Source organism: Ochotona princeps, chromosome 13 (assembly GCF_030435755.1).
Source record: "Ochotona princeps isolate mOchPri1 chromosome 13, mOchPri1.hap1, whole genome shotgun sequence".
NCBI lineage: Eukaryota > Metazoa > Chordata > Mammalia > Lagomorpha > Ochotonidae > Ochotona > Ochotona princeps.
The window spans coordinates 43261449-43273512 of record NC_080844.1 but is presented as its reverse complement, the minus strand read 5'-3'; the positions used below and the strand labels follow the sequence as shown (position 1 = coordinate 43273512).

At 52.5% G+C, this 12064-nt stretch overlaps 2 protein-coding genes across 2 annotated transcripts in view; both read left to right on the top strand.

Moving 5' to 3' along the window:
• LOC131481627 (slit homolog 1 protein-like) overlaps positions 1-12064 on the top strand; it is an 89839-nt gene that overhangs the window by 35447 nt on the left and 42328 nt on the right. The gene's annotated exons all lie outside the window — the stretch shown is intronic.
• Positions 6347-12064, top strand: part of SLIT1 (slit guidance ligand 1) — a 92619-nt gene continuing 86901 nt past the window's right edge. The window contains exon 1 of the mRNA XM_058671087.1: positions 6347-6412. The gene's annotated coding sequence lies outside the window, so the exon portion shown is untranslated. The remainder of the gene's footprint in view (positions 6413-12064) is intronic.

The window sequence follows — 12064 nt, the reverse complement described above, 5'->3', positions numbered from 1 at the left end:
ACCAGAAGCTCGAGCATTGCTTACTGATAATCTTTAAGAGTGTCTTTCACAGGCAACTGGGCAGGCCACGCAACCTCAGTTGTCCCTTGGGGAGAGGCTGTGGATGGCAGGTCATTTGGATGTTGACCAAAGGCTGCAGTGACCATCCCCTGGGCCCCCTGGAAGAAGAGGGTCTGGGTCGATAGGTGCTGTGTGCTGATGGTGGAGGTGGATGCAGTTGTCAATAGTGCCTGCAGGAAGGTGCAGGGGACCTGCAGCCCTGTGGCAGGTGGCTCCTGTGCAGCTTCCGTTTGGACTCCTGTATTCACAGGTGTTGCTGAAACAGCTGAACTGGGGGGATCATTTGTAACATGGCAGCAAAATGTTGGGCTTGACCCTAATGGCCCCTGTGTTTCCTGGCTCAATGATCTGGGCTAAATTGCTTATTTTTCTTGTTAAGACTCAGCTTTTTAACCAGTACTGTGGCATAGCAAGCTAGCCCTCCGCCTGCTAGTGACAGGATCCCATATGGGTGCAGGTTCATGTTCTGGCTGCTGCACTTCTGAGCCAGATCTCTGCTTGTGGCCTGGGAAAGTGGTGGAGAATGGTCTAAGTCTTTGGGACTGTGCAGCTGCATGAGAGGCTTGGAATAAGCTCCTGGCTCCTGGCTTTGGATGAGCTCAGTTCTGACTGTTGCAGCCATTTGGGGAGTGAACCGTAGGTAGTAGATCTCTCTGTCTCTCCTCTGTCTATAAAATCTGCCTTTCAAATAAAGATAAGTAAATCTTAATTTTCTTAAGGGCTCAGCTTTCTCTGAAAGGTGCAGAAAGAATGCACAAAGAACTAACCATAAATCCTCGTGCCAGACTATATGCCAGTGTAGGGACCATGAAGAAATTATATTTTTCTTGATGGCTAGGTCCAGTTACCTAAAACCGTGGGAAATACAGGGAACAACAACAAAAAAATCACAGCCTTTCTACTCCGCAGTAACCCACATCTTGACTCTCCTCTGTTTAGAATATGCGACAAAATAATTCTTCAGAGGTGTTTTGTTTTTGATGATTTGTAGTTTGTACTTTTGTTTTTCAAAGCTAATCAGACAACCAAATTTCTGGCTAGCAAACACGTGTCATTGTTTCCAGCAAGAGAAAAATTAGCCATGGAGACCATCTCTCTTTCCAGTGTCTCAGCCAATAGGCAGTGTTTTTTGACTGTGGATTCTAGAATCTCCCTCACTGTTTAGGACAAGGAACACAGTATTATTTTAAGGAAGAGAGAGATTGGACTTTCAACTGCTGGTTTACTCCCTAGGTCCTCCATCTGGCTCTGTCATGGTGGGTGTGGGGGAGGGAGCAAGGGCCCAAGTACCTGAGCTGGCTCTGCTGCCTCCTGGGATGTTAGCCAAGAGCTGGGTCGGAGCTAGGGGTGGTGCTGAGACATGGATGTCAAGCACTATGCTCAAGGTCCACCTTGGAAAGTATTCTTGTTAAAGGATTAGAATGAAATAAAGAGGCTTTCCTGCTGCCTGGGGCTGACTGGGCAGGCTGACTGTGGAGTGAACGAAGGCTGTGAGGATCTGCCCCTTCCAGCCCATTCCCTTCTGAGAGCTCCGGCTTTGTGAAGGCAGAGGCCTTGATGGTTATCTGACTTGACTCCCACCAGCTCTGTGGCCCTGTTCAGTCTGTCCTGTCCACATCGCTCTTGACTCACCCTCAGAGTTTGCCCTCACCCCAGGCAGGTCTCCTGGTGCCTCTCTTACCCCAGGGATGCATCTCCAACCCTTGATGTTAGGAACATTCTTAAGCATGGTCAGGTCACTCTTTTCTGCTCATTTTCTGGGTTAGCAGTGTTTGGGGTAAGTCCCAGGATTCAGTTCTCTGTAAAAAGCCTGGTGGAGCTGGTGTGGCTTTTACTTATGTTTTGTTTGTTTGTTTTATTTGTTATTATTTGAGAGAGAGAGAAGTCTTTCTTCTGTCAGTTTACTTGCCAGATGCCCCCAACAGCTTGGGGCAGGGTTGAAGGTAGGAGCCAGGATGCAGCCCCGGTTTCTCTTGTGGGGAGCAGAAGTCCACGACTCGAGCTGTCACCACTGCCTCCCGGGGTCTGCACTGGCAGGAAGCTGAAGTCAGGAGCTGAGCCAAGGCATCACACCCAGGTGCTGTAGTGTGGAAAGCAGGCATCTAACCACTGGACCACATGACCACTTCTGTTCAGTGTTTACAGACCAAAGCTTTTTTTTTTCTTTTTTGCTTTCATAATTAAAAAAAAATGTTTCCTTTCCTTTTCTATAAGCAAAGATATACATATGTTAACTTTGGCAAAACTTACAGAATCATAATACCATCTGGACCTCTTTCCCAGGACCCAGTCTCACAGGGCGAAGGACCAGGGCAGGCCAGGGCCTTGAGACAGAAACTTGCTCAGTTCCACAGGCACTCATCCTTGTTTGTAATGGACCCTTGGCTGGTGCAGCTGAGTGAAAGGCCCTGCAGTTTCCCACAGATCCCTTGTCTCCACGCAGGCCCCTCTGTGACCCCCACCAGAGTGGACGCATGTTGCAGGGGATGAGCACACAGGCTGGCACCTTGAAGCTGAGAATCTGCTGCTGGCATGAGGACCCCCTCGTGGTGTTGTGTGAAGGCTTTCTTCAACACTCTATCACCCACAGCCGACCCTGGCCCTGGAGCCAGTGCAGCAGCAAACAGTCATCATTCAAGAACCCCAGACTGGCTGGAGCCCACCAGGCCCCATATGTCTGTGCCGAGTGCTTTTCCCATTGGCCCCCAGCCTGGCCTGGGGCCTTGTGGCTTCTGGAGGGGGAGGGCATGAAGGGCCATGTCAGGGACGTTGAAATGCCCTCCAGGAGTCCTCCCTCCATCTGACCACCAGCTGTGCTAGGTGGAAGTCTGGACTGTGGTGTCCACTGAGGCCAGCCACAGGATGGGGAATGTGGGAGTGCTCACTCCCCACTTCGCTTCCCCATGCATGGGATTCACACTGGGTCTTGGCCTCACCACCGCCTGACAGGAAACAGCACCGGCCAGGGGGGCTTTCGTTGTCACTCCAGCTCCACTTCCTGATGTCCCCACTGTGCTTGCCCCTTCCCTCACTACCCCCACCTCTCCCACCCCCTACGACTCTAAGGATTTCTGCTTCTCACTCTCTGCCTTGCTCGGACTATTACCTCATATGAGCGATGATTTTGCCTGCCTGTCTACAGTTGCTGTTTGTGGACCAAATGTCATGCCCAGCCCCTCACTGGAGCCTATTTCCTTATCTGTAAAATGGAGAGAGTGGAGCTGGCATTGTGGCACAGTGAGTTAAGCCACTAGCTGTGACATTGGCATCCCAAGTACTGGCTCCTCCCTTCTGATCCAGCTCTCTATTTTTGGCCTGGGAAAGCAGGGATGATGGCCCAAGTGCTTGTGCCCCTGCACCAACACGGCAGACATGGATATGATGCCCGGCTCCTGACTTCTGCCTGGCCCAGCCCTGACCACTGCAGCCATTTGAGGAATGAACCAGTAAATGCAATCTCTCTCTCTCTTTCTCTTCCTTTTCTCTTTCCCTCTTGCTCTGTTGCCCTGCCTTTCAAATAAATTAAACAACAACAACAAACAAATGTTTAAAAAAATAGGGGTGGACCACAGACTCTCCTGTGGGGCTGAAAGTGGAGAGCAGTGCCAGGGGCCTGTCTATGCCAGCTGTGTCACTGGCAGTGGCCATTTGACTGTCCTGGCACCTCAGGGTCCGGCTATCTCTGATGGTTCCTCTTCTAGGGACGGGGACCCGGGTGGTTCTGGGGAGAAGCTGAGGGGCCTCAGGACTGCCGAACTGCATGTCACCTGTCTACCCCATGGAGAAGGTAACTGAAGGATGGCAATGAAAGGAACAAAGGCATGGACAGGTCAGGTGGGCAGGTGCTGTGCTCGCCTACAGCAGGTCCCTGACTGTCTGTATGGAAGGCCCTAGGGGCCTGCCTTGGGATGGGCCTGAGGGCCTCTGGTTTTTCCTGGATCTGATCTTTGTTTTTCATTTGTAACACATTGAACAAATATTTGCTTCTGCTGTGTTGGCATCTCTGGGGGGATAACAGTGAGGAAAAAGGCAGTGGGGGTCTGCTTTGTAGAACTGACAGGTCCTGAGGGATGAGCTGAAGAAGAGGTTTTTTGTTTTTTAAATTTGTTTTATTTGGGCCTGGTGCAGTAACCTAGTGGCCAAAGTCCTTGCCTTACATGTGCTGAAATCCAATATGGGGCCCTACTTCCCATCCAGCTGCCTGCTTGTGGCCTGGGAAAGCAATGGAGGATGTCCCAAAGCCTTGGGACCCTGTACCCACTTGGGAGACCGGGAGGAAATTCCTGGCTCTTTGCTTTGGATGGGTGCAGCTCTGGCTGATGCAGCCACTTGAGGAATGAATCAAAGCTCAGAAGATCTTCCTCTCTGTCTCTCTTCCTCTTTATATCTGACTTTATAATTAAAAAAAAAAAAACTGTTTTATTTGAAAGGCAGACAGACACCAAGAGAAAGGTCTTCCCTCTGCTGGTTCCCTCTACAAATGCCTGTGGTAGCTGGGGCTGGGCCAGGGAGAAGCCAGGAGCCCAGAACTCCGTCTGAGTCTCCTGTGGGGGTGTTAGACACCCATGTATTGAGCCGTCACCTATGACCTTGTTTGAATGTGTGTTAGCAGGAAGCTGGACTCAAGCACGCTGAGGTTTGAACCAAAGCACTCCAGCATGGGCTTTAGGCATCCTAACCACTGCCCCAAATGCATGCACCTTAGAGAAGAGTTTATTCAAAACCCGAGACGCTGATGGCACAGGACTGAGTGAATCCTCCAGTGAGGAGGCAGAGGCCATCTCTTCCTCCCTATGACCACTGTCGAAGCAGAGATCAGAGCTCTACAAGGCAGGCTTGGGGGTCACAGGGGCATACAGTCGGGCCATTGCCATGGGCCATGGACAGGGCTGCAGGGCGGTGCCAGAAGTCTCTGGAGTCTGCCCTCTGCCCTTCCTCTCACTGGTGCTGTCCAGTGTGACTTTGAGGCACCTGTCCAGTGCCAGGAGTCAGAATTGTGAGACTTGAGGTCTTGTGCCTTGACTCAGAGTCCCCAGCCCTGCGGCTCTTCTGTGTCTGTGGCTGAGGCGCTGGCCAGATCTGTGGCTGCCCATCTTAAGGGCAGCAGAAGATGTTAGAGTCATGCTTGCCCCTTGAAGCAGGTATACACTGTCCCCTGGAACTTGCAGCTGGGTTCCAAGCAGCCTTTACTGGCAACTACGTGTGCATAACTGCCTCTGGTCCTTATTGGGCCATTATTGCCCTGGAGCTGGCTGACCCCAGGTGTCCCATGTGTGAAATGGGCGCCTCTCCTCCCTTCTCTTCTCATTGTGCTGGGAGGTGATATGGAGCTTTGGAGCATTTCTAAAACATTCTGTTGCTGAGTATTGCAGAAATTGCCTGTGGGTTTCCCATGGGAGTAATTTTGAGCACTTGAGAGAACTAAGCATGGGAAAGAGTTATTTGGCCAATGGCAACCCTCAGACACTCTAGAATTTGCTGATTTCTGGGTTGTGAGCTTTTGTGATTCCTGAGAGACCCTGCAAGCCGTGGTTCTGTGCACATGAACTTCAGCCCTCCTGGATGTGTGCAGTTTGAGGAGCGCACGGTGAAGGGTGCAGTTGGCCGTAGGGTGACAGGGAAAGTTGTTTGCTTCTCCCAGGGCAGAGGCAGTGCTGCAGAGCCTGCCGTGACTGAGCACAGCTGTCCACATGGGTGCCACTGGGCTGTCCCACACCTGGAGATGGCTGGCACTCTGATTTATAGGTGAGGGAGCTGGGACTCCTCCTTTGGGTCCCATGGGGAATGAGTAGCCAAGGGGTTGTTTATCCAGGACCTGCCTGGGATTCCTCCTCTAGGACCACATCACCAGGCTGGGAGGATTGAGACTGTCATTCTTCAGGCAAAGGTGACAACAGAAACCCTCAGGCCCAAGGTACAGAGGACTTGAGTCATCACCAGAGACATAGTGCAGATCTGGGTAGGGAGAAAGAGGTATGGTCTAAACGGATTTTTGTCCCAGGAAGAGGATACGGCACCAGGTAGATGGGTTGCTGCAGCCCAGAGTTAGGAAGCTGTGTGGGGAGGTGGCCTCGGGGGCGTCTGCAGGCAGCCGCAGCCCCTGCCTGCAGCCGAGAGCACTCCCGTCTCTACCCATGGGCCCAGAGAAAAGGCTGCCCTTTCCCAAACTGTGTGTGCTTTTCCCAGGGGCCATTGTTCCCTGTTGCCAGGAGACTGGGGCCTTCAGGTGTCACCCGGGAGACTGGGGCCTGGGTATTTGGGTTTAGGTCAGGCACAATGACGTCTGCAGAACGGGATGGCGTCCCTGGGACCTCCTCAGTCATTTGTCACACAACCGTTGTTCCCAACGACTGTGGGGACACGGGGCACTGTGGGAGGAGGCAGGCAGGCAGGGGGGTGGGATGGGGAGAGGGCACAAGATGGGGCAGACTGCTGAACCTCTCCCAGAGCAGAGTAAACAGAAGTCTTTGGGGGTGAGGAAGTGAGGCTACCCCAACCCCACTGGGGATATGGTCGGAGGCCCGTGAGGGGTCTCACGAAAGTTCAGGCCTGCCTGCTGGAACCCAGGCCCTGTCATCTTCAGGAAACACCCAATGATGAGACGTGTCTGACTGTGGGGCAGTGAGGCCGAGTGCTTACAGCAGGAGACTGGTCAAAAGGACTATGATGGGGATGCTAGGTTCTGCAGAAGCCTTGGGGGAGTGTGTACCAGGGGACTCAGCAGCAGGCAGGGAGCATGGAAAGCCCTGGTTGAGGCTGGGGCCACTTGTTAGCACGCACAAGATGCATCCAGAACCTTCCTTCCCAAGATTCCTTGCACAGTGTCTTCTAAACATGGTTTGCTGGCACACAGAAGATAGGATCTGTGTAGTTATATGGGATCTACTGCAAATTAGCTCTCTACTAAACATAGAATTACTAATTGTTATTATTATTGTAGAATTTATAAATTGGAGTAAAAAATGCACAATGTCAACTTTACCATGTCAACAGTTTTCAAGTCTAGAGTTCAGTGTTGCTTCTTCGTACATTCACATGTAGTGCAACCAATTTCTAGAATTTTCTGTTTCTGAAACTGAAATCTAGGGTCATCAAACAGCAAACCTTAGACCCTGGCAGGCACTACTCTACCTTCTGTATCCCTGACTGTGACCTTTGGACACCCCTTGAAAGTGCAATCACTCAGCATTCAGTTTCCTGTGACTGGCTTGTTTCACCTGGGACCTTGTCCCTGCATATATCCATATTGCCATGTGTGTCAGGATTTTTTTCTCTTTGGAGGCTGGTGTTGCGGCACAGTGGGTTTGGTCACTACTTGCAATGCCAGCATCTCATATGAATGCTGGTTCAAATTCTAGCTGCTCTGCTTCCCATCCAGCTCCCTGCTCATGGGCTGGGAAAGCAGCAGGGAATGGCTAGAGTACTTAGGCCCCTGCACCCTCTGGGGGACCCAGATGTGGCTGCTGGCTCCCACCTTTGGACTGACCCAGCCCCGACTGACCCCTTGCAACCATTTGGAGAGTGACCCAGCAGATGGAAGATCTATCTCTCTCTTTCACCTTGATCTCTGTTTATCACCTTGTCTTTCAAATCGATGACTTTCTATTTTTTAGATGGAGTGTGGATGACCCCTGGGAATACAGTGATGGGCTGGCGTTAGCCATTCTGTAGGAATTAGGGGTTAAGAACTGATCCAGGAGTTAATATCTGGTGCTGGGATGGGCGCAAGGTGGCTCTCAGGTGAACATTTGGCTGCAAGATCCTGGTCGTGGCACTGTAGGCTGTGGGCTGTGACACCTGCTGTGTGGGTGCAGCTCTGGAAGTGGCCTGTGACTCCAGCAACCAAGAAGACCCTCTAAGGTTGGAGCTGGGATGGAACATTCCAAGCAGTGAGGCGTGGGATTATTACATGTTCCTGCATGTGCTGCAAGGGGCAGTGACTGAGATTGCTTGGGGGCTCACATTAGCTGTGTCTGGGAACTGGGGTCCCTGAACTGGCTGGGACTGGGGTCTAGGAAGGCCAAGGAGTGGATTTGGCTAGCAAACGGGACCTTGCTTCACAGTGTCTTAAACCTGAGCTTTGAAGACAGGTCCTGCCAGAATTTGGACATTCCAGGGGTTGGGGATGTGGGCAGGGCCAAGCATGCTGTCACAGTGCTGAATAGGCCTGTGTGCTCAGCTTTGCCAGAGAACATTCTAGAATGATGGCAGTCACTAACATATTCATACAGTGGTTGACAGAGCATGTTTGAGGCTGGGCTAGGTTATGAGCCCAGCTCTGCCACTTGCGAGATGTGTGTGCCTTCAGGGGTGTTGCTAGCTCCTCTCTGCCTTGTCGCCCGTGTTTGTGGAGTGAGGTTTCTAACGGACCCTGCCCTCCAGCCTGTGGCTGCTGACGAAGGGATGTCTACAAAGAACTTGGATCTGTGTCCAGCAGAACAGGTGGCCTCCTGGTGTGTAGGGGTGCTTGAAAGACAGGTTTATTTGGTGTAAAACTTCTTTGAAATGCAGGGAGGGTGTTTGGCTCAGTGGCTAAGGTGCTGGTTGGAGTGCCTGTGTTGTATATGCGGTGCCCGCTTTATGCCGCTCTCTGTCCAGTTTCCTGCTAATGTACACAGTATGGGAGGCAACACACAGTAGCGCTAGGGGTTGGGTCCCTGCTGTCCCTATGGAAGACTTAGATTGGGTTCCTGGTTGTCAGCCCTGGCTTGGCCCAGCCCTGGTTGTTCAGCCACTTGGGGAGTGAGTCAGTGGATGGGAGATATCTGTCTGTCAGTCTCTTTTGTCTTTCAAATAAATTATATAAGTAAATACAAGTTTTGAAATTCATACATCTTGCAGATTCATGGAAAATGCACATTTTAAAAGTATGCATAGAATTTGATTTATTTTGGAACCAAAAGAAACATATGCTTTAATTCCATTTTCTGAAGCCATAGTGATGTGTCTGTGGCTGTTACTGTCTGACTGTGGGTAAAACTCTAAGAATGGAAAGTTTGCTTGGGTGTGGTCTCCCCAGTCCTCTGCCTTTAGGGTTTTTTGGTGGAGCCTTTGGGGGATATCACCACCTCCCAGGACAGAGCTGGCTGCAGGCTACTGGTGGCTGGTGGCCGGTGGTGCTTGCTGGCTGAAGGCGGTGAGTGTATGGCCGCCAGCCCTGCCACGCCTGGTCCAGGGCTGGGTGGGCGCAGCCCAAAGAAAGGCCTTGTTTGCGTTTTTGCGTCTGGCAGAGGCTGTCGGCGCCTGGGCGGAATTTGTTGAATTAGCTGCTTCAATGGGCCTATTTGTGAGGAGAGTGTGTGTGGCAAGAGAGGCTGGCAGGCTCTGCAAAGGGCGTTAGGAGGACCTCATGGGCCGGGCTGGGCAGCAGCACAGAGGCGCTTTCCTTTGGTGCTGGCCAATGGGGCAGACCCCAGCGAGGCCCCACCCATCTGGTGTAGTCACATTCGATGTCCCGCCCACCCGTAGTTTGAATGCCAAGCCTGAGTATGTCCAGGCGGCTGACATCTTCCACCTCCCTATGGGGTCCAGACTACCTTGTCAGCTCCTGGAGCCAACGTGAGCGGCCAGGGAGACAGGAGAGTTCTTAGCCCCCACCGTCATGGTGTCCCCAGTGTGGCCACAGGCCAACTCCCTGAAACTCCACAGACTGGGTGCCGCCGTTCTTACGACGGGAGACACAACAAGGTTAAGTGGCTTGCCCAGTGTCACACAGCAAAGGAATGGAAGTGCCAGGACTTGAACCCAGAGAGTCGGGCTGAGAGCCTGAGTTCGTCCCCACTGCCAAACCTTCAATCTGATTGTTTCCTTAATCTCAGCCCCTTTGTGGAGGCAGGAATCATCCAGGGGTTTTTGAATAGAATACTGGGTCCATGGGGTAGCTGGGCTCTGATGTCATCCAGTAGGGCATTTGCAGCCCTGTCCGCAGCTCTCTCCTGGCCCTACCCGTCTCCTGCTCCCACTTCCTGCCTGCCCCAGGTCCAGGTGCCCACACTGTCCCTGGGGAGCCACCAGTGGTCTCCATGCCATTCCCTCCTTTCTCTTGGGTAGAGAATGATGCGTGGCTTCTGCTCCAGCCACTGATATTTTGAGCATTCTGTGAGCTTTATTCAAAGGTTGTTTTCTGGAAGTTTCCATTTCCCAGGCGACAACTGACCCTTGAAGATGGTGTTACTCCCAAGGGTCTCATTACTCTGTGTTGTTCTAGGAGGACACGGCACTTAGTGGGCAGCTGAATGTGATCATGTTGAAAACCTTTGCCAGACTGTGTGTGTGTATGTGTGTAGTCAAGCATATGTAATGTAAAATTTACCAGCTTAATAATTTTGAATGTATAATTCAGGGCATTAAACACACCCACCCTTTGAACCTCGCTGCCACCGTCCACAGAACTCCTGCATTTTCCAAACCCACATTCTGTGCCCATTAACTGCAGATCTCCCCAGTTAGCTGTGCTTGCCCATCTGCTCTGACATCCCATGTAAATGGAGTGATGTGTGCTCTTTGCCCTTGTGACTGGCTTCTATCATCTACGATGCAGGCCTTGTAGGGGCAGGTACCATCCTCTGCTGCTATCCCAGGCACATTAGCAGGGAGTTGGAGATGAAGCGGGCCATCCCAGACACAAACAGGACAGCATCAGGGGTAGCAACTTTGTGTGCTATATCATAACACCCTCCCCATTGGTGACTAACTTTTGTCCTCTCCTAGGATTCTTTCTTGGATTAGTTTTTTGTGTCATATAGTTAAATAACAGGGAGAGTGAAGGGCTTGGAGCCTTCCCTGCCTACTGGTGCAGTCTTCCTCATTCGTTGGCGGGGTCTGGTGGGGGCTGAAATGCATCCCGGCACCCGTGTCCCTGCCTTTCCTCCTCATCACGCTCTGCGCAAACAAGAAACCTCAGTCCCGATTCCAGCTGGGCATTGCCGGTATCCTAGCAACCGCAGCAACCTCTGGCTCCAGGCCCGACTCTCTGCCTGTGCACAGTCCACACAGTGCAGGCTGTGGGCTTCAGCGTAGGGCGACTTGGGAGAGGCTAGCTCCGGGGTCTCTCTTGGTGGACACTCACTCCCAGCTCTTTGCCACAGGGGAGCAGGATCAGGGGAGCGTGTGTGCATGCATGTGTGTATGTGTGTATACATACATGTGATGTGCACGCAGCCATGGTGGGGGCGTTGTGCCAGGTAAGAGGCAGCACTGTTGTTCACCCTGCTGGGTCCATCTTGCTGATGACCCACATTTGTTCAAGAGGTTTGTTTCACAATCTCCACAAAGAGCCCCCTGGGACCCTCTGGCTCTGGCTTTGCCTGGTGAGAGAGGGCCCAGCAGAGCTGGGATGGAAGTGAGGGGCTGTGGGTCTGAAGCAGGGGTGGGTGAGGGTAAAGTGGTGGCTGTGAGTGGCTGGCCTCAGGGTGAGGCTCTCCCTGATGTTTCACTGTGGGTTCTGAGGGCCTCCCTGTCTGCCAGTGTTGCAGCCGGTGTCAGAGCCTGGGTCTGTCCTGTGCTGAGGCTGGTCAGGTCATTAGAAAGCTTTTCGGGGTTCCCTGCCCTCACCCGAGGAGAATCATTGCTCCAGTCTTATAGGAAGGTGAGTGGGAAGACCTTGAGGAAAGCTGTAACCCTGCCCTGGCTTGGTTCTCTGCCTCCTTTCCCCCCGACCCTGGCTTGCCTCCCTGCCCTCTTCACCCCCAACCTTGGCTTGCCCCCGCCCTTCTCCAGTGCTGTGCTTTTGCACTTTGTAGGTGCTCCCTCCACACCAATGAGAGCTAAAAGTGATGACCCCCACACATGGACTCTGCCAGGTGTAGCGCACATGTAGAGAAGTGAGATGTGCGCCCAGGGCACCTGCTGTTTTCTGATATGTCTCCCTGGGTGAATCAGGCTGCTTCAGTATGGACCAGGGGTCTCACTGGCCTGGCAACCTCTAGAGTCCACCCTAAGGTGACAGTGAGCTGCATGCTCTGGGCAGCCTGTGGGCACTGCACAGACCTGGTCCCGACTCGTG